At 35.0% G+C, this 18,136-nt stretch overlaps 1 long non-coding RNA gene across 1 annotated transcript; it reads right to left on the bottom strand.

The window, feature by feature from the left end:
• Positions 1-12,701: 12,701 nt before the first annotated feature.
• LOC134529140 (uncharacterized) lies at positions 12,702-17,867 on the bottom strand. Its single transcript, XR_010074478.1, has 2 exons — positions 15,863-17,867; positions 12,702-13,618 (listed from the first exon to the last, which is right to left on the bottom strand). It is a non-coding gene; the product is annotated as an uncharacterized LOC134529140 (long non-coding RNA).
• Between the last annotated feature and the right edge of the window lie 269 nt (positions 17,868-18,136).

Genomic DNA, 18,136 nt, shown 5'->3' with positions numbered 1-18,136 from the left:
TAACTTGCCTTATTAAGTATATACACAAACAATTACATAGAGGAGGTACCAAAAGAAACCGAACTGATGTGGGAGGAGGAGGTTTAGTAGTACCACGTTGTACCGCTAAGGACATATATATAGGAACACCTGAATTTCGCGATAAAATTTCATGTCAAGGTATTTCACAAAACACTGTAGCTTTCTCTAAGAGTCATGGCAAATTGTGAGGGTGCAGCAGAACGGTGACCACATTCTCATTGGCCCTGTCAAGAGCGGGACGACACCTCTTACCGACCTCAACCAATAACCACAGGAGAAAACCTACAATATTTTGTGAAATACCTTGACACGAAATGTATTCGCGAAATACAGGTGTCCCTACATACAGAGCTACCATTCCCGAGTCAGTTATCCAAACTTCGTCGTTAAAGAAGGTTTCGTTTGTCATGTGTGAATTTTATAGTGACAGTGGTTTTTGTGCTTGTCATTTTTGCAATGGCTGATACTCTAGAACAGTAAACGGCCGTGAAATTTTGCTTAATGCTCGGAAAAACTGGCACGGGAATTCTTGAAATGTTAAAATTGGTCTACAAGAATGATACTTTAGTGAAAACTCGATTGTTTGAGAGATTTTTCAGTTTGAAAAAGAGGTGAAATATCAATTGATTACTAGCGTCGGTCTGGACGTCCTTCCACGAAACGAACAAACAAAAATATTCAAAATTTTCGGAAAATATTCCTGGAAGATCCACGAGAGACCATTTAAAATGTTTTAAAGCTCTTTGAGGTGACATGGAGTTCAGTTCAAAGAATTTTAACGGAAGATTTGGGTGTGAAAATGATGGCTGCCAAATACATGCATCGACTGCTGACTGCAGAGCAAAAAAAAAAAAAACATCTAATGGAAGCATGCTGTACTAATAAAGAAGAATTCCCAAATGATCAAAACTTTTTCCAATTATCCACTAGTGGCAGATCATGGTGCTACGGTTACGACACTGAAACGAAAAAAAAAAAAAAAAAAACAGTGGAAGACTTCAATTTCAACTCGCCCCAAAAATTTTCAAATAAAATCATATATCAAATTTTTTTTATTCTTTTTTTTATGTGAGAGGAGTCTTCCTTCAGATTTTGTTCCACGGGGTAAGACAGTTAACCCAGCTTTCTACATTGATGTTTTGAAAAGATTGTGTAACCCTGTGTGGCGGAAGAAGGCATGATTTGTGGCAATCGCGCGACAGGTTTTTCCACCTAGGCAACGCCCCTGCGCCAATTTAAACCTAAAATAGCATTACCCTGTGTATTCCTCCCTCATAAGTCAAACTACCTGTCCCCTGCGATTTTTTTATTTCCTTGAACAATAAAACGATGGAGGCACGTTCACTCAGCACATAGAAATCTGTTAAAATTTTTTAAATATTGATGAAAAGATTGTACAAGTGTCAGCAGAGAGTACTTTAAAAGTTATTAAATGTATTTTTTGTTTAAATTGTAAATAAATTCTTTCAAAACAATCAGTTCGGTATCTTTTGGGTAGTCCTTCCTATAAAATACCTTAGTAAATGTGAATAGTTGTTTAATCAGGGCTTTGATATGGAAACATATTTTTATAATCTTTCTTATTGAAAAAAATTGGAAATAAGAAATAATATGATGGTCTTATTTAAAAAAAAATTATTGTCCCACAATAAATTACATATCTTACAAAGCTTTGCATCATATGAAGAAGACATTTAGCATTATAGAGTCTATGAATCAAGATAAACTTACATGTATATTTAAAGTAAATGCTGTGCATTGCTGGAAAAATAATTGATGGTCTTGACTGCGCAGGTACTTCAGGTACTATGTCGGGAACTACTAGAAAAAGGAGCCGTCAGGAAGAGAAGTCCCCTTCACCTCAGACTCCGAAAAAGGTGAGAAACCACTTCTATAAGTAACTGATGGTCACCTATGTATGTGCTGATTATTTAATGTTGTAACGAGATTCGACTTCACTAGCAACATAGTCGCAGATCGAAAAGCTTTTGCCACGTTTGATGCCATGCTAACTTCCAACATTCTTATAATATAAATGCAGAAAAAAGCAGGGCCATCTCTGCCTCAGCAATCTCTTCAGGGATTTGCTGGTTTCAAAATATGTAACTTAAAATAAAAATATAAAAAAAGAGTCTTTTGAAACAAATTTAAAATTATATCATGAAAAAAATCATGATAAAAAATGTAAAATGATTAAATAAAGCAGCGACAATACCAATAGTAAGAAAAACGAATTTTTAGAAAACTAGCTGTTTTATTCAAACATCCCCAAATTACCAAATGACGAAAATTCTAAGTTTCAGCCTACTATTAAACAAGCTATGATCGTTTTGGTTAAAAAAAAAAAAAGGGATCTGACCACCCATCTAATCAGAAATATTTTAAGTATTTAGCTAGTAATTTAAGTGTAGTACTTAAAATTCTGACACATTTTACAATTGTGTAATAAATATTAAGAAAGTATTTTGAATAAATCTACTTGTGTCTTTTAACAAAATATACAACATGTGTAATATAAAAAAGTGTTCGCGAATTCCGGACTTACAGTTAATATGTGACTGGAAATGCCAAAACACGCCACTCTGGTTAAGAAACATATTACAATAAAAAACCGTAACATGTGAGGGGCACAAATAGTAGCACATAAATTTGAATTTGGCAGGCTTCAAGGAACTACTCTATTGGACGAGTAGACGAGCGATTACAGCACATTAAAGTACAAACTTTCCTACCACGCACTACCTACAAGCAGTCTAGTATGCATCACTCTTGGTGTTATAATACTCCCTGTTTCAGGCGGTCGTTGGTTAAACCGTGCGAATGTCTTCCTATTTGGTACACATCACTTGTGAAAGCGCCCTTGGTAAATACGCTCTACTCCTGCTGCAATTTACTTTTTCATTCGCCCCGTAAATCATGTGCATATTGGCCATCACTAAGATGGTAAAGTCTGCCGTGCTATTGCTGTGTGTCTGATCTGTAGCCGAGGTATCATATCCACCAACAGTCCACACTGCGCTAATCTCCTGAACGCACCGCAACCAGCCATCTACTGTGCTGGCAGCTAGTGCGTGCGGCATGGCTAACTCTAAACGTCTAAACCCGGCTCTTCACCTGCTTCAAGCGGGACACTTGAACGCCACTGCGCTACGACCGTGCGTCCGCTCAGCCAATTAAGCAGTGCCCCGAAGCCCACCAAATTCAAATTTGCGCGCTACTGTTCGTGCCTGTAACTTTGCAGGGGTATTTATTTCCACCGTCATATTTTCTTTAAAAAAAGTTGCTGGTTTAGCAATTCCTGCTACTCAGTAAATATACGGCATTATAACATTCATATCTTCATTAAAATAAATATATTTATCTCTTTTCTTTTTTTTTTTAATTATGCCATACCACTCTCTTCAGTGGATCGGAAAATGTATGTTAAACCTTAACACTATAACTAAGTGAACGTTCTTAAAGATTATTCCCTTTGCTCTTCTAATTATCATATTTTATACAACTAAAACTATAGATTGTATATTGTGCGTATGTTTGTATTGACTGCAACAGAGACCTAAAACAAATTGTATTTCTTGATGTGTAAACATCGTAACTCTCGGTATTCGGTATTTGGACCGAATAATGTCGTGAAAATGTAACATAAATCGATGAATGGAAATATGTCACAATGATGGCAGACCAATTTTTGGAAAATAAACGCGTATATAGTCACTTAGGTAAACATAAGAAGACATACCAAACATGTTTGTGTGCCAAATGAAACTTTATGATAAAATAAAAATACCCTGGTATAATTGTGTTAAACTAAAATATTCATAGTAAATAGTAATAATAATTTTTAAAATACTTAAAAAAACTGGCATTACATAGATTACTATAAATATTCTTCTAAATTCCCAAGATGCTAAGTTGCACAGCCCTTGGTTATTTCTAGGGACAGGGCTCTAATATTTTAACTGATTTTTTTTACTTTTTGATAATATTATAATATAATTAAAACCAGCTCAATAAGATTGAGGTTTGTTTGCTGAAAGTATTTACTTTATCACTTCAGTAATTTAAGCAAAAAAAATACAAACGCATACTTTGTGCATAATATGTGTTTTTAAATGTTTCATATCAATTATTTAGTAATTCCATGGAAGTTTAATTTCTTAACGTGCGCAGAAACTTCATAGTAATAAATGTTTAGTTAATTTTAACAAGATGGGCAGCATTTTTATAAAATTCCTTAACGAAAATCACGTCCAAAGGCAGGGCTTTATCGGAGCTTTTTCTAATAGATTAAAATTTTGTGTTTTTTTGTATTACTAATGGTTATCTATGTTTAATAGAGTCTAGTAACGTTGTGAAAGGCAGACATTTTAATTTTTGCAATTCAGGCAGCGAATTATAGCGGCGGGCTCAGAAATTAGTTATGTGATTCGTATCTCTAAATGTTGGTATTTAAAAACCAATTTTTAATTTATCAGTTTATATATCAAGCTTGCCGTTATTTTACATAATTCATCGTTAAATTTCGTACCCGATTTTCGTATTATTAGTTTATTTGCACTAAGAACAAAATGAGAACACATCATTCTGCTAGTTACCGAGGTTAGAAGTTTACACATCACTGGCGAGTACTGAAAGTCTTTCTCACATTTGAATAATTCCAATGTCCTCTATTCAAAATTTAAACTGTTTTCCTATTTTTTGAAATCATTTTTTAAACTCAGTCGTATGTATCGGGTAAGACCGGCCCCTGTTATTTATTGAGGATCCGAGTAGCCGACTACATGTCACATCGCGGCTGACATCTTGGATGATATTGGCTTTAACCTTTGATCTTGAACTTGACACCACCTTATCGTCCTCTTATGAGATCGCCACTGATGCTCTGATCACAATGTATTGGTTTATGGGAAGTGATCTGACCATCCATTCACAGACATATTATCTTGTGTAATGTGTAATGTACATATTTACTCTTTTTCGAATCTTTTTTTCAAAGTATGACACGATGCAACAATTGAGAAGAAAATATTAATAAATAGATTTTAATAAAACAATACATGTTTGTAAACGAAATAAAAATCTTGTGGATGACATTAGCTACCACAATTATTGCTTGTGCTCCTTAAGAGCATGTGAAGCAAGTATGATTTATTTAAGTAAAGCTTAAAACAAAACCCAGCAATATTGTTACGAAAAATAAACATTTTGATATGTTTGGGCTTTAAACGATCTGAGAAATTATATTCTGTTCTCAGACAGAAAATCAGCATTGATATACATTAGTAGGCATACTAGGTACTAGCAGGGTTTTTAAATCATTGGATAATATCTTAAATATAATATAATTTAGGAACATGTTTCTGTTAATATTAGTTACAGTCTGTTGATATACCATTTATTTCCAACAGAATACAAGAACTCGACGCATGAAGCCAAGAGATGAAATATTCATCGATGGAACCAAACCAAGTATGTTATTATTTCGTGTTTTATTTCGTTATTTAGATTTTAGATACTAAAAGAAATCTTTCCATTCAATATGATTGATATTAAAAGGGGGCATTATTAAGCACTTTCTCCTTTACACGTGTTTAAATCTACTGTTATAAAAATTGCAATTTTTTAAAGATATTTGATTACTTTCACACAACTTTGGCTCAACAGAACAGTCAATTAAATGGTTTAAATATTTAATTAATAATAAAATAATACTTTTTTAAAACTTTCTGTATTTTTCTGTTTGTATATAAAAATAATTTCCACATTAAATTAATCAACAATTTTTTTATTTTTTTTATAAGTTCATAAATCATGATTAATTATTCCAGTGTTTAAAATAAGAAAGAAAAATTTACGTATGAATGTACTGTTCAATACAGATATTGTTTTAAATAAACTGACCTATTACCATATCACTGTTGTTTGTAATTGAGAAGTTATCATAATACGCAATGTTATAAAATAACTGTCGTAAATGGATCGTTCTGAATTTAATTTGAAGGTAAGGTATTATGTATGTCTTGAATATTAACTTAGGCATATTAAAAATGATTGTATGTTTAAACTTATATATACATTAATGTGAATTTAAATTGTCTCTGTCAAAAAACCAAATATCAAAGAAAAATGTCTATATTTTATTAAATATACAATTAATAGCAGAACTTAGATCCAACTTCTTTTTTATATGCATCCAATACAGGGCATATGTATTTTGATAATTTTTAATATTGAGAAGATAAGCAAAAAATACAGAAAAAATAAACTTTATATTTTCTTATTAATAAAACTAAATTGAATGTTTTTTTTTCTTCATAATTTCAGATAAGATTATATGAAACATATTCTTTAGAATGGTAGGACTTAATTAATAATAACTTGCCTTATTAAGTATATACACAAACAATTACATAGAGGAGGTACCAAAAGAAACCGAACTGATGTGGGAGGAGGAGGTTTAGTAGTACCACGTTGTACCGCTAAGGATATATAGATAGGGATACCTGTATTTCGCGATTTCATTTCATGTCAAGGTATTTCTCAAAACACTGTAGCTTTCTCTAAGAGTCTTGGCAAAATGTAAGGTTGCAGCAGTATGGTTACCACATTCTCATTGGCCCCGTCAAGAGCGGGACGACACCTCTCACCGACATCAGCCAATAACCACAGGAGAAAACCTACAGTATTTTGTGAAATACCTTGACACGAAATGTATTCGCGAAATACAGGTGTCCCTACATACAGAGCTACCATTCCCGAGTCAGTTATCCAAACTTCGTCGTTAAAGAAGGTTTCGTTTGTCATGTGTGAATTTTATAGTGACAGTGGTTTTTGTGCTTGTCATTTTTGCAATGGCTAATACTCGATAACAGTAAACGGTCGTGAAATTTTGCTTAATGCTCGGAAAAACTGGCACGGAAATTCTTGAAATGTTAAAATTGTTCTACAAGAATGATACTATAGTGAAAACTCGAGTGTTTGGGAGATTTTTCAGTTTGAAAAAGAGGTGAAATATCAATTGATGATTAGCGTCGGTCTGGACGTCCTTCCACGAAACGAACAAACGAAAATATTGAAAATTTTCGCAAAATAATTCTGCAAGATCGACGACAGACCATTTAAAAAGTTTTAAAGCTCTTTGGGGTTACATGGAGTTCAGTTCAGAGAATTTTATCGGAATATTTGGGTGTGACAATGATGGCTGCCAAATACATGCCTCGACTGCTGACTGCAGAGCAAAAAAAAAACTTCGCATGGAAGCATGCTGTACTTTTAAAGAAGAATTCCCAAATGATCAAAACTTTTTCCAAGTTCTCCACAAGTGGCAGATCATGGTGCTACGGTTACGACACTGAAACGAAAAAAAAAAAAAACAAAAAAAAAATAAGACTGTGGAAGACTTCAATTTCAACTCGCCCCAAAAATTTTCAAATAAAATCATATATCAATTTTTTTTTATTCTTTTTTTATGTGAGAGGAGTCTTCCTTCAGAGTTTGTTCCACGGGGTAAGACAGTTAACCCACCTTTCTACATTGATGTTTTGAAAAGATTGTGTAACCCTGTGTGGCGGAAGAAGGCATGATTTGTGGCAATCGTGCGACAGGTTTTTCCACCTAGGCAACGCCCCTGCGCCAATTTTAAACCTAAAATCACACTATCCTGTGTATTCCTCCCTCATAATTCAAACTATCTTTCCCCTGCGATTTTTTTATTTCCCTGAACATTAAAACGATTGAGGCACGGTCAGTCACCACAGAGAAATCTGTTAAAATGTTTTAAATATTGATGAAAAATTGTACAAGTGTCAGAAGAGAGTACTTTGAAAGTTATTAAATGTATTTTTTGTTTAAATTGTAAATAAATTCTTTCAAAACAATCAGTTCGGTATCTTTTGGGTAGTCCCTCTTATATAATACCCTAGTAAATGTGAATAGTTGTTTAATGAGGGCTTTGATATGGAAACATATTTTTATAATCTTTCTTATTTAAAGAAAATATGAAATAAGAAATAATATGATTGTCTTATTTTAAAAAAAATTTATTGTCCCACAATAAATTACATATTTTACACAGCTTTGCATCATATGAAGAAGACATTTAGCATTAGAGAGTCTATGAATCAAGATAAACTTACATGTATATTTAAAGTTAATGCTGTGCATTGCTGGAAACATAATTGATGGTATTGACTGCGCAGGTACTTCAGGTACTATGTCGGGAACTACTGGAAAAAGGAGCCGTCAGGAAGAGAAGTCCCCTTCACCAAAGACTCCGAAAAAGGTGAGCAAACACTTCTATAAGTACCTAATGGTCACCTATGTATGTGCTGATTATTTAATGTTGCAACGAGTTTCGACTTCACTAGCAACATAGTCGCAGATCGAAAAGCTTTTGCCACGTTTGATGCTATGCTAATCTTCCAGCATTATTATAATATAAATGCAGTAAATAGCAGGGCCATGCTCTGCCACAGCAATCTCTTCAGGGATTTGCTGGTTTCAAAATATGTAACTTAAAATAAAAATATAAAAAAACTAGTCTTTTAAAACAAAGTTAAAATTATATCATGGAAAAAATCTCGATAAAAAATGTAAAATGATTAAATAAAGCAGCGACGATACCAATAGCAAAGAAAACGAATTTTTGAAAACACGCTGTTTTATTCAAACATCCCCAAATTACCAAATGGCGAAAATTCTATGTTTCAGCCTACTATTAAACAAGCTATGATCGTTTTGGTTAAAAAAAAAAGGGGGATCTGACCACCTATCTAATCAGAAATATTTTAAGTATTAAGCTAGTAATTTAAGTGTAGTACTTAAAATTCTGACACATTTTACAATTGTGTAATAAATATTAAGAAAGTCTTTTGAAAAAATCTACTTGTGTCTTTTAACAAAATATACAACATGTGTAATATAAAAAAGTGTTCGCGAATTCCGGACTTACAGTTAATATGTGACTGGAAATGCCAAAACACGCAACTCTGGTTAAGAAACATATTACAATAAAAAACCGTAACATGTGAGGGGCACAAATAGTAGCGCATAAATTTGAATTTGGCAGGCTTCAAGGAACTACTCTATTAGACGTGATGACGAGGGATTGCAGCACATTAAAGTACAAACGTTCCTACCACGCACTACCTACTAGCAGTCTAGTATGCATCACTCTTGGTGTTATAATACTCCCTGTTTCAGGCGGTCGTTGGTTAAACCGTGCGAATGTCTTCCTATTTGGTACACATCTGTTGTGAAAGCGCCTTTGGTAAATGCGTTCTACTCCTGCTGCAATTTACTTTTTCATCCGCCCCGTAAATCATGTTAATATTTGCCATCACTGAGATGGTAAAGTCTGCCGTGCTATTTCTCTGTGTCAAATCCTTAGTCGAGGTACCGTACCCACCAACAGTCCACACTGCGTTAATCTCCTGAACGCACCGCAACCAGCCATCTACTGTGCTGGCAGCTATTGCGTGCGGCATGGCTAACTCTAAATGTCTAAACCCGGCTCTTCACCTGCTTCAAGCGGGACACTTGAACGCCACTGCGCTACGACCGTGCGTCCGCTCAGTTAATTAAGCAGTGCCCCGAAGCCCACAAAATTCAAATTTGCGCGCTACTGTTCGCGCCTGTAACTTTGCAGGGCTATTTATTTCCACCGTCATATTTTCTTTAAAAAAAGTTGCTGGTTTAACAATTCCTGCTACTCATTAAATATACGGCATTATAACATTAATATCTTTATTTAAATAAATATATTTATCTCTCTTTTCTTTTTAAATTATGCCATACCACTCTCTTCAGTGGATCGGCAAAATATATGTTAAACTTTAACACTATAACTAAGTCAACGTTCATAAAGATTATTCCCTTTTCTCTTCTAATTAATATATTTTTATACAACTAAAACTATAGATTGTATATTGTGCGTATGTTTGTATTGACTGCAACAGAGACCTAAAACAAATTGTATTTCTTGATGTGTAAACATCGTAACTCTCGGTATTCGGTATTTGGACCGAATAATGTCGTGAAAATGTAACATAAATCGATGAATGGTAATATGTCACAATGATGGCAGACCAATTTTTGGAAAATAAACGCGTATATAGTCACTTAGGTAAACATAAGGGGACATACCAAACATGTTTGTGTGCCAAATGAAACTTTATGATAAAATAAAAATACCCTGGTATAATTGTGTTAAACTAAAATATTCATAGTAAATAGTAATAATAATTTTTAAAATACTTAAAAAAACTGGCATTACATAGATTACTATAAATATTGTCACGTGCACCTTCAGAGGGGGGAGAGAATCGTAGCTCTTTACATAGAAACAACTCGCTTGGCATCAACTAGTCTTAACTTCATAAAATACTTTACTGTACCTAGGATCATAGGTTCGTCATCCCGTACAGGATGTCTGGTGAGAGCTGAACTAAGGAGATTTTGCAAAATAACATAATACTTAATTAAAATTATTTTATTCTTAAAGTCAAATACTCAACATCATTTTAAAGAACATTTAAATAGCGGGATTACAATTTAAAACAATAATCTCTTTACTTCCTTAACGATTGAACGACCTTACAAGAGAGAGAATGAGAGAACTTCACTAAACACTTCCCTAGTCCTTCCGAATACCTCAAATCATAATTAATACTTAAAATTAAAACAAAGATAAGTCCATACTCACATTTTCCGAAAAGCCTTTCTTGATCGATTACTTTAAAAAAATAACGTAGGGGCCTCTCCTGCCCTTGAAATCCCGAACGAACATTACATTTTAAAAACTATGACGCGTGACCCCTGACGAGGGCCATAGCCTCCGCCCGAAAGCTTGACGACTACATTATGACCTAACTTAAATTAAACGACTCGTGGCCTCTGGCGTCGACCATTGCCTCCGCCCGAAAGCTTGAAGATGACTACATTATGACCTAACTTAAATTAAACGACTCGTGGCCTCTGGCGTCGGCCATAGCTTCCGCCCGAAAGCTTGAATTCCTACATCACGAACGAACTAACAACTCGTGACCACAGGTGAGACGCATAGCCTCCGCCTGAGTGAGCCCCGAGTCACCAATCACTTGCGCTTAAATTCGCGCGCCCTGCCGCGCCTACCATAACAAAAGCTCGTTATTGAAGTCAAATTTACTAAACAACTAACTAGAACATCTGGGAAGACTACCCCCCCTCTACCCCGATGTGCAGGCCACACCGCGCGGCTTGTTACGACAGCGCGCCCCAGTAACTGCGGCCCGTGGCTGCGCCAGCGTGCGGCCAAACAAACAAACAAAATTCTGCAAGCCCGCAGCGCGCCGCGCCGGCCCCGTGCCCCAATTACTTGGTCACGCCACTTGCGCTGACGAGTGAACAGAGCAGCCAGCCCAGAGTCCCGTCAGTAAAGTCCCTAAATTTGATTTCAACAACCCTGCAAAATTTCAACCCGCGACATAACCCTCCCCTCACAGAGCTCGAGCCCCATCGAGCTACCTCAAAATTACAAATTGTCTTTTTCCATTAAACCATAACTATAAATTCCTCATTTCACAAAAATAATAATTTTCTTAGTTCCTTGCTGTCTGAACATACATCTAGATTCTGCATAAGATTTATTTTAAAACAACAAGTATTCATAAAATTAAATGTAAAACTTTTATCTGGTTTGTTCTCACAGGAACCTTCAGAGGCTCGAGTTCTCAATTCTAAAAAAATTGTTCTGTTAGTGAAGCTCTCTTTACAAATTAAATTACTGTTCTTAGTTTCTCAGTATTCGTTAAACAATGTGCAAATTCTTGATAATTATTATTATTATTTTTTTTTCGGTTTCCGTTTATTACCATACTTCTTTCGTTCTTCAAAAAAAATTAAGTGTCCTTACAGTGTTTCAATTAATTAAACTCTTATCTCGTGAAGGTTGGTGCAACTCCTCGAAGTCAGTGTTGTCGAGAAGAGTAGCTCCCTGGGCTGGCCATCAGCAAACACCACTCAACTCCAACAGCTACTGGACTGGCTTCCAGGGCAGCTCACAACTTCTCCCCACATCTGCTTCGGAGTTGTGCCATCCTCATCACGAACAGATTACAATTCTGAAACATCATCAACAGGCATTACCATCACGCCTGACAAATACAAAACTAACTACTAAACTGCAATCGATGGGCAAGGATGCAAACACACAAAAAAATAAAATTAATTAATTCAACTGCTAACATAAATTATCCCACCCTTAGCATAATCTAATCAGGCAAATAATTTGATAGGAAAAACTTAAGGAAGGGAAACATGACCTCCAATGATTTTCCCTACCTCTTGAGTCTTGATCTTCTCTATACAGCAAATAGTCCCCACGAAGTAACTGGGTTGAAGGTCAGTTCACATGACCCACCCATAACCTCTTCTACTCTTCTTTTCTTCTGGGGGCAACCACAATGCCCACCAATCTCTCTCCATGGTGCCGAACCAGCTATCCCATGAGAGTAAACAACGTAGTCAATAGAAGCGCAGAGGGGAAACACCAATCTCTGGCTTGTCGAGTCATAAAACTGCTTTATCTTCTTCTTCTTCTTCTTCTGAGTAAAACATCTGATTAATCTTGCTTCTATTCTTCCAAACAGTAAAAGTTCATCAGGTATCTTCATGAAAGAAACATTCTAACTAATAATTCTTCATTTTTCTTCTTCTTTATTTCTGTTAGTTGTAATAGAAGGCCATGTTAGGGAGGTTATAGGGAAAAAGAGTGGCCAATTCCCACCCCATCACCCACCTAGATCATGACTAATTAACTTTTAAACTTTCTATTTCAAACAAATAAAAAAAAACATTTTTTTTTTATTCAAACTTTTAAACTATAATTACTTTTACTTCATAACCTCAAAAGCTAATCAATAATTCTAAATGAAATTGTGATTTACTGCATCCTTGTTCCATCCGATCTGTTTGTTTATAACCTTTCTTGTAAAGTATAAAATTTTCAAACATTACTAATTCAAAAAAAAATTAAATTCTGGTGTCCTTTGAGTTACAATTAACTTTACTATTTCTTAGCTTGAAATAATTTAAGTTTTCAGAACTATTTCATTGTCTAATTCACAACACTTAAAAATCAACTCAAAACAACAAATCATCAAAATCAATAAGATCATCTGACCTACCTATCAGTACTGTGAACTTGAACTGTTCGTACACATTTATAATAAGCTATTGTATTTAAATTCCAACCTAAATAAGGTTTTAAAAAAAACTACTAATCCCTCTGTAAATTAAGAAAATTAACTTTAAAAATTAAACTTAAGGTATTAGTTCTTTTTGACAGCTACCACAACTCACTAGTTCCATTACATTACTATAACCTAAAAAGTTCTGTAAATAATGTTTATAACAAAAAAAAAACTCCAGTTACTGTCTTCCATAAAAAAAAATAAAACTTTACATGACCTTATTAATCTCCACTTGTAAGTCCATGGCTGCCAGCTTTCTCTTCTCTTGAATCTTCAGTCTTGGCTCTTGTTTCAGTGATCTTGTATCTTGTCTCTCGAACTCTTGTCATCTTGTAAACTGGACTGCTGCTCAGCTCATCTTAAGGAATCTGTAACAGTTTCAAAAATACATGTTAATTTAAATTACATAATTCCTGTTCTTTGGTCCTAAAAAAAAAAATTGTATTATTAGTACACATTACCCTGAAACAACATTATTATTCATTGTTTATTACTTAAAAAAAATGCTTTACCATAAAATCCTTTTTTGTTCTTTTCATTAGGCCTATTTATTTTCCTTCTTCTTAATTAAATTCTGCTTCAAATGTTAATCCTAACTTAAGACCTACCATCTATTTATTATTCATTACCTACATTATTTATGTTACCCTAAAATTCCCATAAGTTTCTAATACTTCCTATCAAAGACATTCTCTCTAAAAAAAAATTTACTTGTGACTCTTAACTTAACAAACTTAAAAAAAACTTTTACACTAGACTTAACTTATTATTCATTCTTAGTTACTAAATTTCTATATGTAAACTTTAGTACTTACAAACAAAAACTGCCTATTTCTCTCTACCTCTTAATCTCTTTCAATTATTACAATAATAATGTTACCTTGCATCTTTAAACTTTCTTCTTTTCAATTAAATTAGACATCTCATAACAATAAAAATTCTGCCTATACTCTTCTTATGGGTGTACAAACCAACAACAAAATTTCAAATTCTCAAGTTTCCTTATATTTAAATTATGCAATACAAATAACCTCTGTGGTGCCTGTACCCTTTTAGGCCTACCACCTTCTCCTCTCACAGCATGACAACTCTTATTCCTCGGGGTCTGTATTCACTGTTCCAAATCAAATATCTCAAAAAAATTAAAAACAAATTTATTATTTTAAGAAAACAAAAATTTACATTGAATTTACTATGGAGCCTGGAAATCTTAATGTCTCACAGCAGCTAACATGACTAAATCCCATGGAACCCCAGGTTTACCTAACCTGTGCCCAAAAATTTAAGCATACCAGGCTTTCCCTGCACTGGTTTTACAGCATCACACACTATTTAGGGCCCCTGATCTGCCATCAGTCCCAAGGAGTTTTCCCACAACCCCTCTCTACACAAGCGCCTACCGCATTCCTCTCAATTGGCTATCGGTTTTACGGCATTCTTTTGGGATCCGACCATCAAGTTAGGGCTAATCGAACACTAAACCTCCATACTTCCAAACTAATGTAAATCAATTAAATTTTCTCTGTAATTTCTTAAAATCCAAATAAAAATTATTCAAACATGCCCAAGAAACTTTCAAAAAAAAAATTCATAATCTTATCTTCAAACCCTTAAAATAAAAATAAATAGATTACTCTGTTTTCTCCTTAATAACTGTAAACTGTCAACAAATATTATGTCGTAAATTTTAACTATGCTTACTGACTCTTAATCATAAAATCTCATTCGTCCTAATTAATAAACAACCAATTTCCTTGAAATCTCACTGTATCTCTCATACTCAAACTCCACTGGCTGAATATCTCAATAAATTCAAAAACAATTATCTACACTCTTAAAGAAATTCCTCCCCAATTATTCAAACTTCTTCACATTATTTTATTTCATTACTTAAAACACCTTACTCAAAAAAATTAATTAATTATCTAGCTATCTTCCATTATTATTTATTTACCGAACAAAACTTTCTCCTAAATTAATTTAGTAAAATTCAATTTCACATTAGGCAAGTACACTAACTCTCTACAGCAATGTTTCTCATTTCCCTCCTTCCTAACTGAATCCAATCTTACTTAACCTCCAGGGAATTTACCTCACAAAATAACCAAAAATTTCACTGTAGTGCCTATCTGCTATAGGCCCACTACACAGGGGGCTCTAACCCCACCAACAAACTTCATTGAAATGGTACCCTATCCCATACAGGATAGCCACTTCGGTACTACCATGGGGAACTCCTGCCCCAAACTACTAACAACACTCAGGATTCTCCTAACCCTTAATTCACGTAGATAGCCCATCTCCTATGGGTCTGTTCTACAATCCCTACTTCCCAGGGACACAACACCTCACCTTAGGGTCCCTCGCCCTAAAGAAAACATTAATTTTGTCTCTCTGTTCCCTTGGAGTAAATTCCCTCTACACACAAAAACTATCCTTCCCACTTTTCTCAATGCTTATCGATTTTATAATGTACCTCCTTAATAATGTTTACAAATCCCAAAAAAATATTTTTAAAACCGAGGTAGAATTTAACTAACAAAAACATAAACAACTTACAACGAAACACTTCTAGCCTATACATCATACACTTCTTAAATTAAATTACTTACATACTGAAAGTTCCTCTTCTCCTAAAACACACTTAAATTTAAATTTATTTAACCAATAGTCTATTTTCTTATCGCTAAGTTACCGTACAGCTGATCAAAACAAGGTCACGGCCTGTCCACGTCTCCGTATGAGCCCGTGACGTCACCGAATTCCATCAGGTGCGCCAACCCTCGCTTGCGGTTCCTCCGTTCTCCGCTAGGTCTCAGCACCTCCCCGTCACGTGTTCACTCTGCCACGTCCACTGACGTGTCGTTCTGAAACAACTCTCAACATTTTTCTAATTAAAACAAAACATCACTATAAATTCTATAACTCTCTTTTACATAAACTCTCGTTTTCTCTTTAATTCCTTTCTAACGTTTATCCTTCCCTCGACTGATTTAATTCGTACGTCTCGTCTCCTACGCGCACGAAAACAAAACAAACTTCTCTTGAAAATAATTCCTATTTACGAAAAAAACTTTATTTTAAATTTTAACTCTCTTAACCTACAATCTTAAAATTAATTTCAATTAAATTAAACCACTTGCATTATCTCTATTAATCATTTAAATTATAACGTATTCTCCTCACGTAAAAATCCCTGATAAACTCAACGACTTAAAACAACTTATCACTATAAACTTTATCCTTACAAGTATACTCAAATAAACATCTGTTACGTCAAAAAAAAAATCTCAAAGACTTCCTCCACTATAGACTAAAATTCCGTAATCCTCTCCTCAAGTAAACTCTTAATAACCTGCTATCAGAAGCTGAAACTAACTTAATAATAAACATAAAAATCTACCTCTCTCTCTCTCCAGAAATAGAACCTATCCGGCGAACTCTACCATTTCTGTCACGTGCACCTTCAGAGGGGGGAGAGAATCGTAGCTCTTTACATAGAAACAACTCGCTTGGCATCAACTAGTCTTAACTTCATAAAATACTTTACTGTACCTAGGATCATAGGTTCGTCATCCCGTACAGGATGTCTGGTGAGAGCTGAACTAAGGAGATTTTGCAAAATAACATAATACTTAATTAAAATTATTTTATTCTTAAAGTCAAATACTCAACATCATTTTAAAGAACATTTAAATAGCGGGATTACAATTTAAAACAATAATCTCTTTACTTCCTTAACGATTGAACGACCTTACAAGAGAGAGAATGAGAGAACTTCACTAAACACTTCCCTAGTCCTTCCGAATACCTCAAATCATAATTATTACTTAAAATTAAAACAAAGATAAGTCCATACTCACATTTTCCGAAAAGCCTTTCTTGATCGATTACTTTAAAAAAATAACGTAGGGGCCTCTCCTGCCCTTGAAATCCCGAACGAACATTACATTTTAAAAACTATGACGCGTGACCCCTGACGAGGGCCATAGCCTCCGCCCGAAAGCTTGACGACTACATTATGACCTAACTTAAATTAAACGACTCGTGGCCTCTGGCGTCGACCATTGCCTCCGCCCGAAAGCTTGAAGATGACTACATTATGACCTAACTTAAATTAAACGACTCGTGGCCTCTGGCGTCGGCCATAGCTTCCGCCCGAAAGCTTGAATTCCTACATCACGAACGAACTAACAACTCGTGACCACAGGTGAGACGCATAGCCTCCGCCTGAGTGAGCCCCGAGTCACCAATCACTTGCGCTTAAATTCGCGCGCCCTGCCGCGCCTACCATAACAAAAGCTCGTTATTGAAGTCAAATTTACTAAACAACTAACTAGAACATCTGGGAAGACTACCCCCCCTCTACCCCGATGTGCAGGCCACACCGCGCGGCTTGTTACGACAGCGCGCCCCAGTAACTGCGGCCCGTGGCTGCGCCAGCGTGCGGCCAAACAAACAAACAAAATTCTGCAAGCCCGCAGCGCGCCGCGCCGGCCCCGTGCCCCAATTACTTGGTCACGCCACTTGCGCTGACGAGTGAACAGAGCAGCCAGCCCAGAGTCCCGTCAGTAAAGTCCCTAAATTTGATTTCAACAACCCTGCAAAATTTCAACCCGCGACAATATTCTTCTAAATTCCCAATATGCTAAGTAGCACAGCCCTTGGTTATTTCTAGGGACAGGGCTCTAATATTTTAACTGATTTTTTTACTTTTTGATAATATTATAATATAATTAAAACCAGCTCAATAAGATTGAGGTTTGTTTGCTGGAAGTATTTACTTTATCACTTCAGTAATTTAAGCAAAAAAAATACAAACGCATACTTTGTGCATAATATGTGTTTTTAAATGTTTCATATCAATTATTTAGTAATTCCATGGA

This window comes from Bacillus rossius, chromosome 2, assembly GCF_032445375.1.
Source record: "Bacillus rossius redtenbacheri isolate Brsri chromosome 2, Brsri_v3, whole genome shotgun sequence".
Classification (NCBI taxonomy): Eukaryota; Metazoa; Arthropoda; class Insecta; order Phasmatodea; family Bacillidae; genus Bacillus; species Bacillus rossius.
Note: the sequence above shows the minus strand (reverse complement) of the source record. Positions and strands in the feature narration are given on the sequence as shown.